The sequence below is a fragment of the Triturus cristatus genome, chromosome 7, assembly GCF_964204655.1.
Source record: "Triturus cristatus chromosome 7, aTriCri1.1, whole genome shotgun sequence".
In the NCBI taxonomy this organism is placed as follows: Eukaryota; Metazoa; Chordata; class Amphibia; order Caudata; family Salamandridae; genus Triturus; species Triturus cristatus.
In genome coordinates, this window is record NC_140590.1 from 738,918,247 (window position 1) to 738,941,213 (window position 22,967).

Consider the following 22,967-nt stretch of genomic DNA (forward strand, 5'->3'; position numbering starts at 1 on the left):
AAAAATGGCACAGTTCTCTTTAAAATAGGTTTCTTAGGTCTTCTGGGCACTTCGTAGCGCCTTTGGGGTGCCTTTGGCAAGGTTTTTACAGTGCCTTGCCGTTTCCCACGCTTCTCGCGTGAGCCGGAGTACGCTTGCCGAGTCTCACTCTTCTCGAGTGAGCACCGGTAATGCTTTTCAATGCAGTACGGTTAAAACGTAGGTACGGTTCGAACCTTGCTGTTCCCAGGGTAAGTACGGGTCGAACCAAGGCTGTTACGGCTCGAACTCAGCCAAAAGGAGCACTTTTCAAAGCGCCATTATTTCAGCTGGCAGTACGGTGCGAACCAGGCACAAGTATTTACAAGGCGGGTACGAACCAAGGCACTTCACAGGCAGTACGGTGCGAACCAGGCACAAGTATTTACAAGGCGGGTACGAACCAAGGCACTTCACAGGCAGTACGGTGCGAACCAGGCACCCGTAGTTACAAGGCAGGTACGGTTCGTACAAAGGCAAGTACGGGCCGTACTTTTCACGCGCTGGCACAATACCTTGCAGATTTCACGGGGAAGGTTCGTGGCGGCCTCGCGGTCCAGTCCAGGGGTGTCCCACGTCGCGCTGGTGTCCCCAGTGTCCAGGGGGCGGCGGAGCTTCGTGGGGCGCTCGGGCAGGATGCAGGTTGCCACGAAGGGGGTCAGAAGCAGGAGGGCAGCCTCGGGGTGAGATCACAGCGCCGCGCGCTGTTAGCTTCGGCCGGAGACGCGAACCAGGGCACTTTAGTCCTTTGCAGAAGCCTCTACAACCCGGCAGGGGTCACAGGGACTCGGCGCTCAGGCGCGGAGATCTCCACCTTACTTTGCGAGCTACGGCTCGAGGGGGCAACTGTTCACGGTGCTCGGGCTGTCAGGCCTTTACGTTGTTTGCAGCCACGCCAGCAGCAGAAGTCGCGTTGCTCAGCGAGATCAGGGGATGCACAGGTTCTCCGGGGTCAGCTTGCTGAATCACTTCAAGGCACTTCTCCTCTTCTTTCAGGATGGTAGCGCCCACTGTTCCTGGGGCGCAGGTCAGGGGGCAAGTTCACACGCAAGCCCTTGGAGATTGTTTTAAAGGCACAAGTTGAATCAAAGTCCTTTTCTTCAGGCTTTCCCTCTCCTTCCAGCAGACAGGCACCCACTGCAGGCCAGTCTCTCAGGCAGAGAGACAGTATTCCTCCTTCAGCTTCTCCAGGTCCTTCTCCTTCAGGCAGAGTTTCTTCTTGGCGCAAACAGGATCTAATTTCTTAGGAGCCAGGCTCCTACTTTTATACACCAATTCTTTTGTTCTTTAGCGCCAGGGGGCCTGGGCCTGGCTCAGTCCAGTTTTTGGAGCACTTTGTTGTGGTGACTCTGCGCTTCCCTTTCAGCAGCAGGGCAGAGACATCAGCCGCTCCACAGGGGGCGGCGCCGGCTTTGTGCTGGCAGAGCACAGGTCTATTCAAGAGTCAAGGTGTACTCCTCCCACCCATCCTGGTGTAATCTCTCTACCCACCACCTGGCAGCCAGCCTGTCTCCTGGAATTCCCCAGCCCTGCTCCTTACTGTTGCTAGGCAGAACACACACACACACAGCGCAGAGGCGGACTGAATGGCCAGATCAGTAAATACTAACTTTCTAAAAGTAGTATTTACAAACACAGGATATTAAAATAAACTTTACTAAAAGAAGTATTTTATTATTCTGAGTCCAGGCATACTAAACATGACTTTCTACCATGCTCTATGAGTCCACTGGGGTCACAGCGTGTAGTGACTCCAGCAGCCCATTCTGGCCTATGGAGAGCAGGTAGCCTTCAATAGTGAAAAACGAAAATGGCTGTAATTCACTATTAAGACATGCCACACACATCAGGGCATGTCCTACCTTATGCCTACAATGCACCCTGCCCTTGGGCCTACCAGAGGGGTGACTAATATGTAGTTAAGGGAAGGTTTAGGGACTGGCAAGTGGGTGCACTTGCGCAGTCAGCGCGACGGTACCAGACCGCACGCAGGTTCTGCAGTGGCAGATCCTAGACACATTTTACTAGGCCGCTTCTGTGGGTGGCACAACCAGTGCTGCAAGCCCACTAGCGGCATTTGTATTTACAAGCCCTGGCACTCCTGGTGCACTCTACTAGGGGCTGACAGTAAACCAAATGAACCAATCATGGACACCAATCAATGTATACATTTTACCATAGGGAGAGCATATGCACCTTAGCACTGGTCAGCAGTGGTAAGGTGCCCAGAGTCATAAATCAGCCAACACCAGGTCAGAAAAAATACAGGAGGAAGGCAAAAAGTTTAGGGATGACCCTTCAAAAAGGGCCAGGTCCAACAGCAGCCACCAGTCAAGGCACCAAACACCAGAAAGGCTGGAAAAAGAGCAGTATGTTCCAAAGGCAGCAGCACAAAGACCCTGCAGCTGAACAAGCACAATCAACCCAATCAAAAATGAGAGCCCAGGCCAGAGACTATCACCAAGCAGGGGTGAGGAGTGGAGAGATGGGGTGTATGGTGCATCACTAGAGTCACCAGTGGTTTCACATGAGGTCAGCCCTGTAAATGTACGCCAGAACATAATTCAAACTGGACAGAGAAACACTAGAGAATCTCAAGCAAGGCTCCAAAGGACCTTAGCCACAAGCAGGTTCAGTCCCTGCCTTGGTCATACTAGGAGGATAGGGCCAATGCATGACTATTCCCTACTCCAAAAAAGGGTAGAGGAAAATGGAGTCCAAGTGCCAAAACAAAAACGGCATGCAGCAGGAGGTAAACCAGGCCCAGGGCAGGTGAAGTTTCCACACCTTTAAGGAGAAAAATTGGAGAACACTACCAGTATCCAATGCCACCAGTCAACATAGACATGCATCAGAATAAGCACATCAAAGGACCCAGACTCCAAGGCCTACCCATAGCAGACAAGACCACAGAAACCCAAAGGGGCTACCAGAGGCAATGGAAGGAGGACCCATCAGAGGATGAGCAGAATTAATTTGCAGAGTCTTTGCAGCAAAGACCGAACAATCTAGGTAAGGTGGGGAGAGGAATGAGAATCATAAAAGGCACGAAAACAACAACATCCCACACGCTGGAGCAGGTGGAGGCCCACTAGTGCACAAGTACCAGGCATGCGGAAACCCACAGCCAGAGCCACACATAGCATCTGAAAGACCCCAATTCAAAAAAAGGAGAGGGAACAGTAGCAAGAAGAAAAAGTCACACCAAGGCAGTCCACATCATCCTTCCCCACCCAGAGGCAGTCAGCAAAGGGATAAGGGGATAGGCAAAGCAAGAACTGGGACCCAGCGGTGGGTGTGAAGTGGTAGTAAAGGACCAAACAGGGTCTAAAGGTAGGCAGGAAGCACACGATGACTGCCTTCCACCAACAAAAAAAGTTGTTTCTGGATAGAGTTGGGCATTTATAGACACACCTGGTGGGGGAATGGTTTGAATATTTTGTTTATTTTAGCTAGGCAGCCAGGCACCCATTTTTAGGATGGGCACACACTTGACTTAAAGATTAGCACCAGGAATTGAATAGGAGGTAATGCTGAGGCGTAGACAGGTGGGAAGAGGGACATTGCTGGACAATCCTTTTCTAAGCTTACTACTATTTCAGATTTAGCACAGTACTGCATGTACTATACCTGTAAGCATGCGGGTCCCGCCAGGATGTATGTTATGGTATATTATGCTATGCTACACTATGTTATATTATTTTATGTACATTTGTAGAGTACGCATTTCACCGAAAGAGTATCCTGGGGATTAGAGAAGAGGAAACTGCCCTGGCTGGAGTTTATTGGAATAGCCAAGTTTCTACCAGAATTCTAGTACTCTGCTGGTGGCTCCCATGTGAGGGAGGAGATTGGTACATACCTTAGGAGCCAAGTATGAAAAGGTTTGACAAACACCTCTTCGGGGGCACAGAGGCAAGCTGGAGGTTGATGGAGCAGATGTGTCTGGCAGTGGTGAGAAAGCTGACACAGCTGTTAAGGCAAGTGGGACCTAGGTTTTGCAGTGCTTTGCATGAGTGCATGAGGAGTTTGAAAAGGGCGAATTTGTGGATGTGGAGTCAGAGGAGGTTTTTGAGGCGAGTGGAAATGTGGGTGCGGGAGGTGGAAAGATTGAATGTAAGTCTGCCTGGTTGCTTCGTTGATGGATGACCTGGACCCTTTTTGTGAGTTGGGTGGAGATTTCCATGTTAAGTGTGTTGCCGTAGTCTAACTTAATGGTGATTAGAGCTTGGGTGATAGCACAACGGATATTGAAGGGCAGCCATCTGAAGATTTTCCAGAGGAGCTTGAGGAAGTTGAAGCAGGAGGAGGGGATTGAGTTAACCTGGCTGGACATTGAGATGTTGTTATTGATCATGATCCCTAGGTTCCCAGCTAGGAAACATGGGGTGACTCTTAGTTCAGATGGCCACCAGTCTAAAGGCCAGAACAAGGTGTCTTTTGCGAAGAGTACCCCCTCAGGCTTGTGCGAGTTGAGCTTCAGGCAGTTGTACTTCATTCAGAGGGCGACTTCTGACATGTATTTGGCATTGGCATAGCTAGACCTTTGCCCCCCCCCACCAAACACTACCTTTCTACTCCACCGGTATTCGGTAAACTTTTGCTTAGCTGTTTGTATTGTCATCAGAGAGGGAGAGGATGAGCTGTGTTGTTGGCGTATGAGATGATGTTGAGCCCATAGGCGCGGAGTGTGTTGGCGAGCGGAACCATGTAGGTACTGAAGAGTGTGGGCTGAGAGATGAGCTTTGGGGGAAGTCGCAGATCAGATGTATGTGTCATGTATAAGCACACCCTGATTCTCTGGTGCCTTTAGCCATCATACTAAGCAGCCTGGTAGGAGGGGTACAGCAAGAGTATGATAAGAGGGTTTAAGTGACTGAAGAGGTAGTTAGCAATGGGTGGGTTGGACTAATGCGTAAAGGCAACAGATGAATAGATGCCATGCAGAAAAACGAGAAAGTGACGATGCATCAAATAGTGTATGAGGTGGTCACTCCTCTATGAATGTGTTCCAGCTATGGCAAAGCCGCTCTTTAAAACAGACTCATCGTCTCCATTTTGTGATTTTGATCCAGATGCTCTGTATGTGAAGTTCCCCTGTGGAATGGTAGAAAAGAACTCCTGAATCCGTCTCTGCATGAGTTGTCTAAGATAACCTCTTTTACTTCCGGGGTGTTATCTTGCTGGCCCTTTTCGGAACAGATAGTGTCAATCTTCAGTCTGGACACTCAGCCGCAGGGGTGTGAGCTCCATGAAGGACTACTAAATCCAAAGGACACTGTTCACCATTGCTCCACAGCCAAGAGCAGCCTCAAGTTGTTCTTCCTTTGGCAGCAGTTTCACTAAAAATGCTGATGGCAACATTTTTCTGACTTTCCCACCTTTTCTTTCCCATTCATTTTTCTATGTCACCAGATGGCCTCATTCGCTTTCACTGAATACTGTTGAAGTCATTTTACTCCGCTTTCCCTTCCTAGCGTCTTCAATCCAGCGGGTGGTTAGCCAATACATTTTTTTTTTACCTTTCATGAACTTGGTTTGTGGTTATATTCTTTATTCTTTTAGCTATGCTACGTCTAGGTTATGAAGTCTTGAGCAGTGGGGACCCTCTAATCCAATCGACTATGTGTTGCCTACCTGCAGTGCCTACATCTCTTCCCCGAGAGGCTACCAAAGCTAAGCCTTCAAATTCAAGATGCTGAGACCACCTTCAGCTGCCAAGACTCATCATGGTACAAACCATGCCAGTAAGCCGAGACCTGGCACTCTGCCGAGCACCTAAGGCCATCATGGGTCCTCCCTTCTGGAACCAGACTGGGCATCCAGTGAGGGCTTGAGGGTGGGAGTCCGAACACCACTGTCATTTTTGGAAGCCCACCACCCCCAAAGTACCTAAGCACAGTCTACTCCAAAGACATGCTGACATACTACAGGTCTCATCCCTGCCTAGTTTTTCAGGTCCAGGAGTTCAAAGAGCCTACCATAGCTCCCTTGAGGTATACTTTTGAGGGCTGGGTGCACAGATAAGCTCAGGGTTATCTTACAGAAATTGCCATTCTCGATTGCTCCACTCCCAGAGTGTTTGACATACTCTGGAGTGCTAAGCATATACACCCACCATCCTTTTTCAAAATAGCACCAACCATACAGAGCACCTAGCTGTGTGAATTCCATTTCACGCAACCACAGATCGATTCAAAGACACTGAGAATGGATGTAACCTAACCTTGTGTTAACAAATGGAGAATTTTTACTCCAGCAGGAGAACACCTATTTTTTTAAAATACATTGAAATTTAGCCTCAAACTGATCCAAAGATAGGCGGAGCAGGATGCCCGCCACCTGGCAGAAATGCCAACTTGTGGTGTATTGCGCATTGCCAAGCATTTCTATGTGGAGTGTTCTGTTTATTTGGCTACAGTTGGGCCCTTGTGGCCTAAACTTGCTTGGTAGTTTAGGTTTATGTTGTATTTTAATTGCATGAGTATAGCACTTCTTACCCTATTGTGAGGAGGTGAAGAAGATGAGCTGGTAACACACTATAACGTGATAGAGTGCTATGAAGAGAACTAAGATGGTGTGTTTGCTGTGGCCCTCTATAGGAAGTGTTTTGGTGAGGTGCATCATTGACCTGCTGGCAAAAACTATTTAGGGGCCACAGAGCAAGCAGGGGTTGCTGGGCCTCAACTGAGGGGGTTCGGCCATTTGCCTCTGCTGTCCTGGGGTCTGTGTCCTACCATGTCTGTGCAAACTAGACTGAATACTACCCATTCAACACTTGACACTTAGTGGTACCAGTGACAATGGCTGGAGTAGTTGTAATAGTGTGAATTTCGGCCCACGTGCATGTCGTTGTGCTCACTCTTTTATAGTTCATGAAGTTTTTCTCCCACCGTAATGAGTCCTAAAGGTATTTGGCTGTCAGGCGGCAGCTAGTTGGCAGCAGCAGGCAGCGCTTCTCCTGCTTCTAGGTGGGCATGCATGCCACATTTCCGACGCAGTCTTCTCTGGCAGTGATGTCGCGGCTGAAGTGTGGCACCAGAAGCAGATATTAGAGTGCCAACAGAGTAGGCAAAACAGGACACCTGGAGTCGTAGTAGGTCCACTAGGCTGGATCTTGTCTTGGCCACACTGACCAGGATCTGAGTCCTAGGCTTCACAAGACTCCTCTTCAAGGCACTAGGCTCCTTGGTGAAAATAGCTTGGACCAGGCCTCGATCTCTTTGGACCCAGTGGCAAACGAGTAAGTTTCAGAATTTGGATTGTGTGTAGCAGCACATGGTAGCCGCAACAGGTCTTTTGATCACACTGGCACAGGATCAGGCACAATCACAGTTATTTTGGTCACAATGGCACAGAATCAACTGCGCTCGAAGACCTCATTGCAGCAGCACCAGGCAGCCGTGATTCCGTTGTCCTTGCCTGGAACCACAAACAGATGAGTCGGTCAGTGGCCGACATGTGGGACACACAGACAACCTCCTTTATCTGGCAGACCCCACCTGCACTGGGGTCTTGCTGCACCTGACTCCCACTGTACAGCAACTCCTCCTGCAGGGCTAGCAGGCTCCTTTCCTTTCTCATGAGGCAGGCTGAATTTCACTACATAAGACTCACATGATGTCCCATCACATCTGGGAAGCTGGCTGTTAGGCAGCCACAAGCTCTGGTTGCACAGCAGTCCTTTGTGCACTTTGAAGAGCACACTCTTCCTTAGTCATAGAGAACCTGAAACTGGAACAAGTGAGTCCCACTTTTATACAGTCAAAACAGACAGGATATGTGGATCCACTGTCTGCACTTTCAGAACTGGCTGGGGAGGTTCTCCTTTCAAGTGTCCTCTTCAGACACCACCTTTGTGTAGAGGATTGCTCCTCACAGCAGGGTAGTCTGGAGCACCCACAACAGAAGCACAAAGTGTACGTTTTCTGCACCCGGCTATCAAGAGCCTCCCTGAAGTGTGAACAGAAGAAAGACAAAAGGGTGGCCTCATCTAAGGGGCCCCTTTTACCTTGAACAACAGAAACTGCAGTCTCATCCTTTACCCCCACCATCTGCTACAGGAAGAGTAATCAGTACAACCTCAAGCTAAATGCCTAATCAAATTAATAAAAGAGCATTTCTCCCCCCACCCCATTCTAGAGTCTAGGTCTCCTTCATCCAGCTTCAGAATTGTCAGCAGTTTCACTGTATGGGAAAACAACTTCACCTCCATCGTGTCCATGGTGTTGGGCTAAAGGCATCCAAAATGGATTCTACAGGCACACCCATACACACAATGCATGTACCATGCAGCCCATGTGTACCAGGACGCACAGCATACCATTGGAATGTTGGTGCTCGGATCTGGGTGATAGCATGGAAGTTGAACTTTACACAAGTGGTCCAGTAGGCCTACACTCCAGTGACACATAAAAAGGTCTGGTCAAAAGTATGGCTTCACAAAACACTGCCACCACTGCACTATGTACTAAGCCCATGACAGGGACAGTAGTGCACTGTCAGTGGAATGAGTGCATGCTTGGTGTGCCCCTCCAGGTGAAAGGGCAGGACCAAACCCTCGCTCATGCCAAGTGACAGGCCTGGTGCTCTGCATACACACTAGATTACTGTGAGGCTGGGCAAAAGATCATCAACCAGGATACCAGATACACACAGTCGGACACATGGAGCAGGGGAGCACGACCATACACCATGCACAGGCATTTACTTCCCAACACATCGTTGGTGCTCTAAACATGTCAAGATTAGAATGAAGAAGATATGGAAGAGACAGAGTGGACACTGGTTATAATTAGCTGTCTGCTATAAATTACAATGCAAGTCCCCTGTTGAGTTTATGGTGATTCCCAAATGACTTTCAAACCACCTCATATGATGGGAACAGCAATTAAGAAATCTTGTGTAGAGCTGGGAGAGAGAGGACATAGATTCACATGGATTGTCTGTGTTACAGCCATCCCTTAAATATGCCTTGTTGTTCTCAAATAATTTATAATGCTTTACTATGTCCGTTGTGAAAATAGGGAAGGCTGAGGGTGGAAGTTGCAGGTTGGATTGTATTCAAATCACCCAAGATGCCATACATATATTGTAGATCTCTTGGGGCTTTGGTGTCTATCCTCTTCAGTGTAAAGCAGCTTGAAAAAGGTGAGTTGATGGTGACTGTCAGGCGTCATATGTGTGACCTGTGGGTTTAAAAAGCAGTTTGCACTGTAATGGTTGTTCAACAGGTCCAACAGTCAGGTTAGGATTGTTTGATTGGTCATAAATTGTTTATTTTAGGAAATAAACTCCTGTAGGTCTGGCAATGCCATCTGCTTGAAAGTGTACTGCTTTGTGTTGCACTGTACTACCCAGCCCTGTAAACGTGTGCTGAACACCAGCTTCAGGTTAGCTCACATGCAGTTTCCCTTCGTATGTGAGCTAACCTGGTTCTTTGTGTGGCACGGAGCTTGGAATATGCCCAGAATGAACAATATATCTCTCCTTTACTACGAATTGACCAACAAACCGCTGACACTGGCTCAGTATGCATTGTCAGCAACACATTGCGCTGTGCTGGACAAACCGCAAGTCACATCAGAGTGCTTAGGCGAACCGTACAGCTCTGCAGAGCTCTGGGATAAAGTACTACTCGTTTCATGGCCCTCTAATGCTTCCTGGCAGTACGACTTCTCGCCTTTCCCTCATTGCTGGAAAGGCTGCTAGTCCTTCCCCTGGACGTATTGAAGCCCACTTGCAGATTGCATAGACACCAGCACAAACAGCACCGAGGAAGTCTTCGCCACCCTCAATGATTTCACCATTTCAAAGTGACTCTTGAATTTATTCTATTTGGATAGTTTGAAAACAGATACTAAGCACTTTTACGAATAATATATATGAGGAGGAGTTGGCCCAACCCCTAAGGAGGGTCACGGCTTTTCAAAACAAAACAATACAAACAGAAAAGGAAATAACAAATTAAGGCATACCAGGAAGGATGTATATAGTGTCCGGCTTGAAATTATTTCAAACAAAGATTTCACCATGCCTCCTGCCGCCTCCAGAAAAATTAGCCCCTGGCAAATCCTTTTCAACAAGCTCTCTGAATTCTTCTATAACAAAATAATCTCCATATAAGACAACTTCGACTCTCAACCAGACTTCATCACTGTTGCAACTCATCTTTTCATCATGGCCGAAGAGCGAACCCTGACCTTGTAGTCTGCCGTCATCATCGGTAAAACATTCCCTACAATGAATACCATCTACTCGGGGGTCCATCTGACCCTTTCCCTAACCAAACCTTCACCAAAGGATTCCCACTGATCAGCGAAGCACTAACACCCATCCTTAATGCCTCTATTGACTCCGCCACATTCCCGGACATGTGAAAACATGCCACCATCACACCCCTGCTCAAGAAACCATCCGCTGACCCAGTCACACTCTCCAAATACCGATCCATCTCCCTCCTACCATTTCTGGCCAAGGTCTTAGAGAAACTCATCCACCACCTCTCCAGCCAGCTCCTTGATGCTACACAGTATGGATTTAGGCTCAATCATAGTACAGAAAAAGCATTCAATGCCACCACAGACGACATCTGCATTCCTTGACAGAGGAGACATGGCAGCCCTCAATCTCCCGATTCTCTCTTCAGCATTTGACACAGTCTCATTAGGCTCCTGCACAAAATTGGCATTCAAGAGCCCACCCTCCACTGGATCTGCTCTTTCTTAACGGATAGAACACAAGCTGTCAGCCTAACAACTTACTCCTCGGAAGCCAGCAAACTCATCTGCAGAGGGCCTCAATGTTCATCACTCAGCTCTACCCTCTTCAACACATACTGATCCACATGCCAATGTCATCTTGTGTGTTTTGCTGTTCGCCCTATGTGGGAAGGGTATGCCCAGACGTGTGTCCTGTGCTCACTACGCCACTGGAGTCAAGCTAGCCTGGCTGAAGAGGGGTGAAACCCCGAAACCGGTCCTAGGATGCTTGATTCCGGTCCAGGGAAGACATGGCTTGGCAGTTCGAGCTGGACTGTTCCCATGAGGCACAGGGTCAAGACTGATTTGCATATGGCCATGTCTGAACTGGGGTGGCGTGGTGAGCAAAATAACGATGGATTAAACTCAGATCTGTGACTGGGGGTGAATGTTTTGCCAATGTGCAACATTCCGTCCATCATCTTGTGCGTTTTTGTTTTTGCCCTATGTGGGAAGGGTATGCCCAGACGTGGGTCCCGTGCACACTACGCCACTGGAGTCAAGCTATCCCGGCTGAAGAGGGGTGAAACCCCGAAACCGGTCTGAGGATGCTTGATTCCGGTCCAGGGAAGACATGGCTTGGCAGTTCGAGCTGGACTGTTACCATGAGGCACAGGGTCAAGACTGATTTGCATATGGCCATGTCTGAACTGGGGTGGCGTGGTGAGCAAAATAACGATGGATTAAACCCAGATCTGTGACTGGGGGTGAATGTTTTGCCAATGTGCAACATTCCGTCAATCATCTTGTGTGTTTTGCTTTTTGCCCTATGTGGGAAGGGTATGCCCAGACGTGGGTCACGTGCTCACTATGCCACTGGAGTCAAGCTATCCTGGCTGAAGAGGGGTGAACCCCCGAAACCGGTCATAGGATGCTTGATTCAGGTCCAGGGAAGTCATGGCTTGGCAGTTCGAGCTGGACTGTTTCCATGAGGCACAGGGTCAAGACTGATTTGCATATGGCCATGTCTGAACTGGGGTGGCGTGGTGAGCAAAATAACGATGGATTAAACCCAGATCTGTGACTGGGGTGAATGTTTTGCCAATGTGCAACATTCCGTCCATCATCTTGTGTGTTTTGCTTTTTGCCCTATGTGGGAAGGGTATACCCAGACGTGGGTCCCGTGCTCACTACGCCACTGGAGTCAAGCTATCCTTGCTGAAGAGGGGTGAAACCCCGAAACCGGTCCTAGGATGCTTGATTCTGGTCCAGGGAAGACATGGCTTGGCAGTTCGAGCTGGACTGTTCCCATGAGGCACAGGGTCAAGACTGATTTGCATATGGCCATGTCTGAACTGGGGTGGCGTGGTGAGCAAAATAACGATGGATTAAACCCAGATCTGTGACTGGGGGTGAATGTTTTGCCAATGTGCAACATTCCGTCCATCATCTTGTGTGTTTTGCTCAATGTCATCTGCTTACACATATTCTACCTCTCGGTCAAGACCCCCAACACAAGAAACGAGTTCACTGACTGCTTGACCGATGCCGCTAACTGGATGAAAGCCAACTGTCTCAAGCTCAACATTGACAAGACAGAAGTGGTGATCTTCAGCAAGACACCTCACCATAGGACACCAACTGGTGGCCCGGCAGAACTTGGACCCACACTAGGAACCTCAGGATTATCATCGACAACAAATTGGTCATGACCGTACAAGTCAATGCCGTCACTGCATCCTGGTTCCACGATGCTGAGGAAGATCTTCAAATGGCTCCCAAGCAACACCAGAAAAACTGCCACTCACACCCTAGTCACCAGCAAGTTGGAAAACTGGCATAGCCTCTACGCCTAGATCACCAAGGAACCAACTCACCAGAAGACTACAAAACAAGCAAAACTCGGCAGCCAGACTCATCCTCCCACATAGAACTCACATCGCACTACAACTCAGGGAGCTCCATTGGCTCGCAATACACAAATGTCCTCATTTCAAACTCCTCACACACACATTGAAGGCCCTACAAAACTTAGGCCCCATCTACCTTAACAGTCGCATCTCCTTCCACCGACCACTTAGACACCTCCGCTGCGCAGGATTCGTACTCACATACATGCCATGCACATATCAGATCAGGAGGACGGGCGTTCTCATACATCGCTCCTAATGTGTGAAACAACCTCCCACTCCACATATGAACCTCCTCTCTTCTTGAATTCTGCAAGACGTTGAAGACCTAGCTATTGAATTAACCAACCTACCCTAGGCAGGGCTCGGCACACATACCTGCTAAGTGCCAGGATTCCCACATGGGTGATCGTGCACTTTACAATTAAACATAACATAATAAGGGTGTCCTGCAGGTGGAGAGGACAAGGGCAGTGAAGAGGAAATGTCTAGTCGGGAGAGAGAGCAGGAACAGGTGAGAGGGTCTGCGAGTAAGGTACACTGGGGGTGATATTCTTGCTGCACTTCTGCTCTGGATTCTGCAAATAGGGCAGGGATTGGGCAGGATGCAGGGGGGGAGGACGCTGGGAGGCTGAAAGCAAAGCTTCCTGTCCTGACTCTAGATCTGTATGACCTGCTCGTCACTACTTGTGAGGCAGAGCTGGGCTCCTGAAGACTCGCAAGGTGATGGAGACCTGTCAAGAGGGCTGCGTGGGATGTGCTATCAGAGGTTCTGTCCTGTTCTCCCCCTCTGGGCAAGCTGAAGTGATGAGGTATCAGTTGCCGTGGGCAGAGCAAGGAGCGACATGGAAGAGAAATATAAACACTGATGAGGAGGGAGAGAAAAGATGAGTGAACCATTTAAATGCATGGTGCGTATACATGCCATAGAGGAGGGAGGGGGAGATATTTAAATACATAAGAGGTATAAATGGAGTACTAGGGTGGTACGAGAGAAGTACCTGAGGTATAAATGCAAAATGAGAGGTGGGAGATAATATGAGACACTTCAAAACATCAGGGGGATACAAGCACAAGAGAAGGGAGAGGGGTGATGAGAGAATGAGATTTAAATACATGAGAGGCATCAATGGAAAACCCGAGTGAGATGAGGACATTCATTCATTTATTTATTTGTGTTTATTGTTACAGTTTCAGATAGTACGGACTCGACCCGAAGGTATTAGAGGGCTATACATTAAAATGTAAATACATCTGCGGTATATAGCAATAGAGGAACTGGGGATGGTATGAAAGAGACATTTAAATACATCAGGGGTATAGACGCATTGGAGGCGGGAGAGGGGTGGTGAGAGAGAGATATTTAAATAAATTAAAGGTATAAACGGAGTACTCAAGTGAAATTAGAGGGACATTTGAATGCATTTGCGGTATAAATGCAATAAAGGTGGTGAGGGTAATATGAGAGAGACATTTAAATACGTCCGGGGTAGAAAAGCGATAGAGGACAGCGAGGTGTGACTGGTAAAAGATTTTCACATACATGAGAGGTATCAATAGAGGACTGCAGTGATATGAGAGGGGCATTAAAAACACATCTGCAGTATAAATGCACTAGAGGAAGTGGGAGGTAGGGTAGAGTAGAAACATTTCAATACATAAAGGGTATACACGCAATATATGGGGGAGAGGTATGATGGGAGAGAGGTGTTTACGCAAGAGGTATAAATGGGGCACAGCTGGAACAGGGGTGATATGAGAGGGGCCTTGAAATTCATTTGCATTTAATTATCAGTCAATTAATTGCAATTGAAGAGGAAAGGGGTTATGTGAGAGAGATATTTAAACACATCATGGGTATAAACAGTATGGGAGAGAGTCTGGAGGATACATTTATAAAGGGTGGGTGTAGATGTAATTGAGGAAGGAGGGGTGGTCTCGGGAAGGGATTTAAAAACCTCAAGGAAATACATCAAGGATAGAAATGAAGCGCCTGATGAATACAATTACAACACCATGCAGTGGAGAGGGAGAGAAGTGACCAGCGAGAGACATTCAAGTACACAAGGGGTGTGTGAGCAAAGAAGCTGAAGGAGGGAGACCTGAGGAAAAACTTTGCATATCTCATGGGTTTAAATGTGATAGAGGAGGAGAGTGGTGATGTGAGCACGAGATTCAAATGACTGGGATAAATGAGAGAGACATTTAAATTCCTCATAAGTTGTAAGCACAATAGATGAGACAGGAAGGTAGATCTTTGAGAGGCATTTAGACTCTTCAGGGGTTATATACACCGTAGAGGAAATTTGAGAATTCTTTCCATATGTTGTTCTTGTCAATCTAACCTTGCCTTTAGGATTGCAAGCCGAGTTACTGAGATGAAGATCGTGACATGTCTCCAACAGAGGCTTTATGTTTAAGGTCATTGATTAGGATTTGCGTGGGTCCAGTCAGTCACACGCCAGGCCAGTGCCTCTGGAGGGTAGCCTATGGGTTATTACCGCACTCATTGTATTGACCTTGAAAAGATGACCTCGAACAGGCGAAGGGATCAGCTGACCTTGCTGGGATTGGTACCTGTGGCTTGAAGGTTAGATACAGGCTCCTGGAGACGATGCACTGCCCTGGTGTGGTCTTAATTCGACTGGAACCTGAGATTGCAGTTTGCACATTGATATCTGAAGCAGACACAACACTCTACAGAGCAATGTCACTGCAATTGAAATATGTGACATAAAATGTACTCTAATCTGACCAACATATGCATGAACTGCCCGAGTGACTCACTGAGGATCCAAACCAGACACACGTCAGCTACGCCAGATCTCTGTCGTATGCACATTGGACCAGCGCTGAGATATTTTACTTAGATTTAAACTCTTGTTTTACCGATTCCACACAGATTTATATACCTAAAACGTACCCTCACCTATGATTTGCACGCTGTGGAAATATGTTTGGAGCAGGAGAATTAATCCACCTCCTTGCCCTAGGATGTGTCGAGTGGCTTCTGAGAGTCACATTAATCAATCCGCATTTGTAGAGCGCAGCACTGTCACCCTGAGGTTATCTGGGCGCTGGGATGCTAGGTCTTGGTAAAAAACCCAGGTCTTAAGTTTCTTTCTGAAATCCACAAGGGAGGGTGCTGTTCGAAGGTGGAGGTGTAGGTCTTTCCAGATCTTAGAGGCAATGTAGGAGAAGGAAAGGCAACCGCTGTGGTTGTGACAGATGCGGGGGTGTGCGTGAGGGCAAGTGAGGCGGAGGACAGGTGTTTTGTGGGTTGCTGGAAGTTCAGCCAGTGGTGGATGTAAGCAGGTCCTTGATCGTGTAGGGCTATGTATGCGTGCGTGAGGATGTTGAACTGACATGTCTTCTGGATGGGGAGCTAGTGTAGATTTCTGAGGTGGTGGATGATGTGGGTCCATTTGGAGAGGTCCAGGATGAGTCTGGCTGCAGTGTTCTGTATGGTCTAGAGTCTTTTGAGGAGGTGGGTGGAGATGCCGGAGTAGAGTGCGTTGCGCGAGGCGGCTGGTGACAAAGGCACAGGTGACAGTCTTTCTGGTGTTGACTGGGATCCATTTGAGGATCCTGTGGAGCATGCAGAGGGTGTGGAAGCAGGTGGAGGTGACTGCATTGATCCGTTGCTTCATGGTCAGTTTGCTGTCGAGGATGATGCCTATGTTGCATGCGTAGCCTGTTGGTGCAGGTTCGGGTGTGGGTCCGAGTTCAACTGGCCACCAGCCGCAGCCCCATATGGATGTGTTTCTCCCAAAGATCAGTAATTCTGTCCTGTCGGAGTTGAGTTTAAGGGAATTGGCTCTCATCCAGTTGGATATATTGGTCATGGCATTGCAGAAGTTAGTTCTGGTAGTGGGGGGAGGTCTTCAGTGAGAGAGAGGATTAGTTACGTGTCTGCGTAGGATATGATGTTGAGACCGTGGGATCTGGCAATGTCCACGAGGGGGGCCATGTCTGTGATGAACAATGTGGGGCTGGTAGATGATCCTTGGGGTACACCACATATGATGTTCTTGGGTTCGGAGGTGAAGGGAGGCAGCTGCATGCTCTGTATAGGTCCTGTAAGGAAGGAGGCGATACACTTGAGGGAGTTTTGTTGTAAGCTGATATTGTAGAGTATGTTGATGAGGGTGTGGTGGGATATGGTTTTGAATGCAGCTGAGAGCTTGAGGAGGATCAGGGCTGCAGTCTCACCCTGGTTGAGGCGGTTTCTGATGTCGTCTGTAGCAGCGATCAGTGTGGTCTCCAAGCTGTGGTTGGCTCAGAATCCTGATTGGGGACATCATGCAGGATGTTTTGTTCCAGGCATTCGGTGAGCTGTTAGTTGATGGCCCTCTCGAATACTTTGGTAGGATAAGGGAGCAGAGAGATTGATCGATAATTTTTGAGTTTGCTGGAATCGGAATTTTTTTTTAGGAGGGGTCTGATCTCTGTGTGTTTCCATCTGTCTGGGAAGGCTGCCATGGTGATGGAGGTGTTGAGAATACTGGTGAATTCCATGCTAATTTGATTGGTTCTGAGGTTGAAATAATGATGGGGACATGGGTCGGTGGGTGCTCCGGAGTGGATGGATGACATGATGGTTGTTGTGGTCTGTGTGGTGAGCGGGGTCCAAGTGTTGATAATTTGGCTGGTGTGCGTTGGTTGGTCAAGGCTGTTGAAGTTGAGAACTGTGGGTTGGGGATCGAGGTTGTTGTAAATGGTGGCTATTTTGCTGTGGAAATAGTCCGAGAGGGTGTCGCAGAGTTTTTGGGACAGGTAGATTGTGTTCTCTGTGGCTGTCAGGTTGGAGTTTTCCTTGACTTTTTTGAATAGCTCTTTCATGAGGTTGGCTGCTGTATCAATGAGGGCTGTGATGGTTGCTTTCTTGGCTTCCTTGATACGCAGATGGCAATTGCTGACGGCTGCTCTGTGAGCAGCTCTCTCAGAAGGGTTCCTGGTGGAGCGCCATTGTTTCTCTAGTTGGTAGCAGTTGCGCTTGGTGGTTCTGAGCTCTGGGGTGTACCAGCTGGATGATCTTATGGTTTCGTTGGTTCTTGCTGGATTCATCGGGGCGACTTTATCGGCACATTTGGCAATCCAGGTGGAGAAGTTCTGGACAGCCTGTTCTAGGTCTGATGAAGTTTCAGGTTGGGTGGTGCTGAGGGCTGAGTCCACTGTGTCTCTGTTACCTTGCCCCAGCTGCAAGTGGGAGGAGCTTTGATGCTTGGTGATGGTATGCTGTGCGCCAGAGATGGTGAAGTGAACGATGGTGTCGTCGGACTAGGTGAGTTCTGTGACGTGGTTGAATTTAACCCTGCCGCTGGAGGTGAAAATGGGGTTGACTGTGTGTCTAGTTTTGTGGGTGGGTTCGGTGACCAGTTGGGTGAGGCCGGTGTTGTTCATGTTCTCCAGAAGAGTGGTAGAGTTGGCCTTGTTGGGGTCATCGACGTGGAAATTGAGGTAGCCGAGTAGGATGTAGTGATCGGAATTAATGGCGAGCTGGGCAATGAGGTCGGAAATGGCATCGCAGAAGGCCAGTCAAGGTCTCAGGGGTCTGTATACGAGGGTGTCTCTTAACGTTGTCTTGGCGTCGATCTGTATTCGTTGAGGTGTTCCATGAGAGGTGTGGGGTCGTCATTGGTGGTGAGGATTCATATGCTTCCTTGAAGATAATGGTGATGCCTCTGACGTGTTTGTTGGTACAGTCTTGATGTATCATCTTGTTGCTGTCGGGTGTTGCTGTGGCGATGTCGGGGTTCAAGGAGGGGCTGAGCCATGATTCGGTGATGAAGGCTACGTTGGGGGAGAGGTTGCTGATGGTGTCCCAGATTTCTGTGGCCTGTTTGCAGAGGGATCGAGTGTGAAGCAGGATGCACTGGAGCGGTTCTGGGGTGTTCGCAGTCTTCTGGGCAGGTGTGGCACAGAATCCTGTGTGGGTTGGCAGTCATGTGTTGCAGGAGAAGGGGCAGTGTAGGCAGATGCAGGGTCCTTTGGTTGCTCAAGGGGAGGAGGTGCAGCAGTTGCTATTGCATCATCCGGGGTCCAGGGCAAGGAGCTCCTGGGCGGTGTAGCAGTGGGTGGCGGGAGGGCCAGGGTTCCTGGCGCTGGGCACGGTCCAGGTGTAGATGGGCGCAACAGTCTTCCCTTTAGTGCGCCTTGTCAATGCAGGTGGCGCGCCCATGCACCTGCGCTGCGGCCTCCATTAAGTTGTTCCTGGGGGGAGAGAGGGGTGCCGGGTGGAGGGAGGCAGAAGGAAGGGAACACGGGAAGCGGATGGGAGAGTGAGGTGAGAGGAAGGCAAACAAGGGGAACAGTGAAGAGCAAAGAGACAAAAAGGCAAACAGGGCAAACTAGGCAACAGAGGACAAAAATCAAACAGAAGACACAGAGGCAAACAGAGGGCAAAGAGACGAACGAGCAAAGAGGCAAAACAGAGAACAAAAGGCAAACAGGGCAAAAGAGACGACAGAGCAAATAGGCAAAACAGAGGACAAAAGGCAAACAGCGGGCAAAAGAGCAAAAAGGAAAAAAAGAGGATGAAAAATGCAAACAGAAGGCAACAGAGACGGAAGAGCAAAAACGCAACAGTAGAGATGTTTGCAGAAGAGGAGTGCGGGCGACTGAATCTCAGTGTCAGGAGACCTGTCAAAGGGGAGCTGGCACGAGGACCTGCAACCTCCTTTGTCTCACAGATACCAATAGCCTTGGAATCAAAGGGGGTACCCTGAACGGCGTGCCTCCCTCTCCGCCCCCCGAGCCCCCATACACGCCCGTCTCCCCTGGGGGCTTCAGGGGCCTGCGTGATGCCCCTGTCCACATTAGCAATGTTTGATCTGCTGTTAGACGGGGGGATTGGGGGGCAGCCGAGCACCGTGAGGTCTGCCCCCCGGGCAGATTGGGAGGGGGTGGGGCCAGCTGGGCGAGGCCATTTTGTGGCTTTTGGGCTACATTGAGACTAGCCCAATTGTAGCCCAAGTTTTAGAACTAGCCCAAAGTATTTAGGGGTGTTTGGCGCTTTCCCAGCCACCATTTTAGGTTTGGTGACCTGGTGGCTGGGAGCGCTGTGAATAGGTTTTTGTCAGGTTGTGAGGCCTTAGGTGTGGGAGGTTCATGGTCGCGATATTTGCTGGGTTGCGACGAATTCTGGCTGTGGTGATGGCAAGTGAGGATTTTCGGGTGTTGGAGGCCATCCGCCTCCTCAACGAAGCAGGCCGCATGGACTTGCTGCTGCCCGGGACCTCAGGCGGACCGTGCCCGGTGAGGAGCGCGTCGGCTGGGGTGGCCCCTCTGTTATGGCCTGCTCGCCCTCCGGAAAGCGGGGCAGAAGACGGTGAGTGGCCTGGGCCACGCGGATGTCTGACATCCGCGCAGCCCCGGGGTCTCGTGGTGGGGAGCGGGAGGCGTCGGGCGGGAAGGGAGATCAGGGGCAGCGTGACGGTAAGGCCCGGCGGGAGAGCGCAGCTCGCGTCTCCCCGCCTAGGCCGCTCATGAGACGAGGCCGCTATGGCCTTCGGGGTGCAGCGCAGAGGGAGAGGGGCGGGGCCCTGGGGCGTGAAGCGGGTCATTTTGAGGCCCAGGCGCTCGCGTCTGGGCCTCGAGGTAGCAGGAAGGCAGCGCATCAGGGAAGCCCAGGGGGGACATCGCCGGTTCGCACGCAGAAGGAGAGGGGCCGCACGTATGGAAAGAGGGCGGCCCCTGTTGCTCCCGGCCGTGTGGTGCAGCCCTCCAGGGCCCCGCCTGCACAAGGGGCTCCAGGGAAAAAGAGGGCTAGGCGGGCAACACAGGTGACTGTCACCACAGGTGTCGGGCGGGGGGGAGCTGGACTGTGTAGCGGGAGGCACTCGGGGCCTGAAGCAGTCGTTGGGAGGGCCCTCACTAAAGGACCAAGTGGCGGGGACCCCCCAAGGGGCGGAGACCGCCGGGGGAATGAGCCCTGGCATGAAGGGGTGGGGGACATGTCCCCTTTGTTGCTGGACTCGGAGGGGAGTGAGAGGGACTGGGAGGGTTTAGACGTCTTCGACTTGTGGGCGGAGGGGTTAGTGGGTTTGCGAGGGGAGGGGGGGTTGGTCAAGGGGTACGGGGGAGAGGTGGTGGAGGAGGGTGTGTTGGGGGAGCGGGAGGGGGGTTATTGGTGGGGAAGTGGAGTTCAGGAGGGGGGTCTGGGGGCAGAGGCGCTGGAGTGGAGCGAGGAGGAGGGGGACTTGGCGGACGAAGAGGAGGTGGTTGACCTTTGCGTGGTGAGTCGGGCGTGGGCAGCTAGCACTTTGGGTGTGGGCAGAAAGCGGAGCTGGGATGGAAGAGGGCAGAGAGTGGGGCCCAGCACACCAGAACATGCTTTTATTTTGCAGGAGGCGGACCGACGCGGGGTACCAGACTTGGCAGGGCTGGGAATGGCCCAATGGCGCCAAGGAGAAAGGGGGGGTTGAGCCTCGGGAGTTGTGCACAGTACCGGCGGGGGATCCCGTTGAGGCCGGCAGAAGTAGGCCCACAGCGGGCTCTCCGGCCCCAACACCCACAGGGCCGCCATGGCCCAGGGAGCCTCTTCAGAGGAGGAGCGACGTGAAAGTTGATTTAAATGTTGTTAAGAGGGTGCAGTCGGCGCGCCGGCCATCAGGGCTGGTTGCTCTCAGGATGAGGATTTGGTGTATGATGAGGATAGCATGGAGGAGGGAGAGTTGAGAGAAGGAGAGGGAGGGGGGGCCGAGTAACGTTGTGCATAGTGTGTTGTAGTTGTCACGACGCCCGGCGGAGCCCACGGGTCGGACATCGCGCTGGGATGGAAGATCGGCCCCTCTGGGGGGAAGAACAAGAGAACGGAGAGCGGAATCTCTAGCTCCAGGTAAACGGGTGGCCGGTGCGGCCACTTTTATGGTATCAGTGGGAGTGGGGGGCGGGGTGGGGGAGGTTAAGGAAAGGGACATACGTGATGGATGTTGGAGTGGGGACAGAGGACATAGACACAGGGGCACAGGAAGACGCAGGTAAGGCGTCCAGGGGGAAGAAGGGTAAGAGGACTGCAGGGGACAAAGGGGCTGATGGGTCTGGGGTGGACAAGACGGGGTCAGGCGGCGGGTCGCCCAAGGAGGAGGGAGTAAAATTGGAGAGTAAGGAGCTGAAGATAAAGCGCTTACCGTACATAGGTGTCACGAAACCGTTGGGTGCGCATTTAATGTTGTCCACCAAGGAGCGTATTTGGAAGGGAGAGTATGTAGAGATACTGAAGCTCCTTCATAGAGAGGTCAGGGCCAAGGAAGGGTCGAAGGAGGAGGAATACGAGTTACAGAAACGGCCGAAGCTGCCGCTTACGAGAGAGAACTGGACGGCGGCTTTCCTTATATATGCCAGCGTATACTGCGAGAAGTTTCCTGAGAGGTCTGTGGCCATGTTTAAATACATGGATGTGATTAAGAAGGCCCAGATTACTGGGGGAGGATACGCCTGGGCCCAATATGACGAGGAGTTACGGGCTCGCATGGCGTGGGACGGGGAAGCGAAGTGGGGCGAGTTGGACTCAGACCTGTGGCAGCATGCGATGGGGCTAGCTGGGTCAGGGAAGACCATTTTTACGACCAGCGGGCTACCCATAGTATACCAGCCCTTTCAGGGCCGCCCCACCCGAGGCGGGGTGGGGGGAGCAGGGAGGGCACAGTTGGGATCCAAAGGAACCTGCTGGGATTATAATAAAGGGTTGTGCACACGTGAATTTTGCAGTTTCAGGCACGAATGCTCGTGCTGTGGAAAGAGTGGGCATGCCTTGGTTAAATGTTGGGGGGGTTCAGGTCAGCAGCAAGGGAATCAGCAGGGACAGGCCGGGGGTCTAGGTCAGGGAGTCAACAACAGCTCGCGGGTGGGCGAGAGGCCAAGGGGCCTGGGCCCAAGGGCTCGTATGCTGGTTAGAGGGGACAAGTTGGTTGCAGCCCTGCGGGGATACCCAGACGCGGGGGCGGCAGAACGTTTGTGGGTGGGGTTTCTAGAGGGGTTTTGACTTGGGTACAACGGACCGCGGACAACACGTTGGGCTGATAATTTGAAGTCGGCAAAGGAGCACACTGAGATGGTGCAAGAAAAACTGAACAAGGAAGTGAGTGAGGGCCGCATGGTCGGACCCTTTGAGGATTGGCCTCTGAATAATTTGATTGTGTCACCCATCGGAGTGGTGCCAAAAAAGGAGCAAGGACAGTTTTGTCTCATTCAGCATCTGTTGTGGCCCGAAGGTGGCTCTGTAAATGATTTCATTGATGAGCAGGAGACCTTAGTATCGTATTTATCAGTTGACGCAGCCATTTCTCGTTGTGACCGCGGGCGCAACGGCGATGATGGCAAAGTGTGACATTAAGTT

At 50.6% G+C, this 22,967-nt stretch overlaps 1 protein-coding gene across 2 annotated transcripts in view; it reads right to left on the bottom strand.

Annotated features, from left to right (window-relative positions):
* C1QTNF1 (C1q and TNF related 1) overlaps positions 1–22,967 on the bottom strand; it is a 119,380-nt gene that overhangs the window by 76,773 nt on the left and 19,640 nt on the right. The window contains exon 1 of one of the 2 annotated variants that reach the window (XM_085617458.1): positions 15,558–15,582. The exons of the other annotated variant lie outside the window; for it this stretch is intronic. The gene's annotated coding sequence lies outside the window, so the exon portion shown is untranslated. Of the gene's footprint in view, positions 1–15,557; positions 15,583–22,967 lie in introns of those variants that run through there. 2 annotated transcript variants of the gene reach the window in all.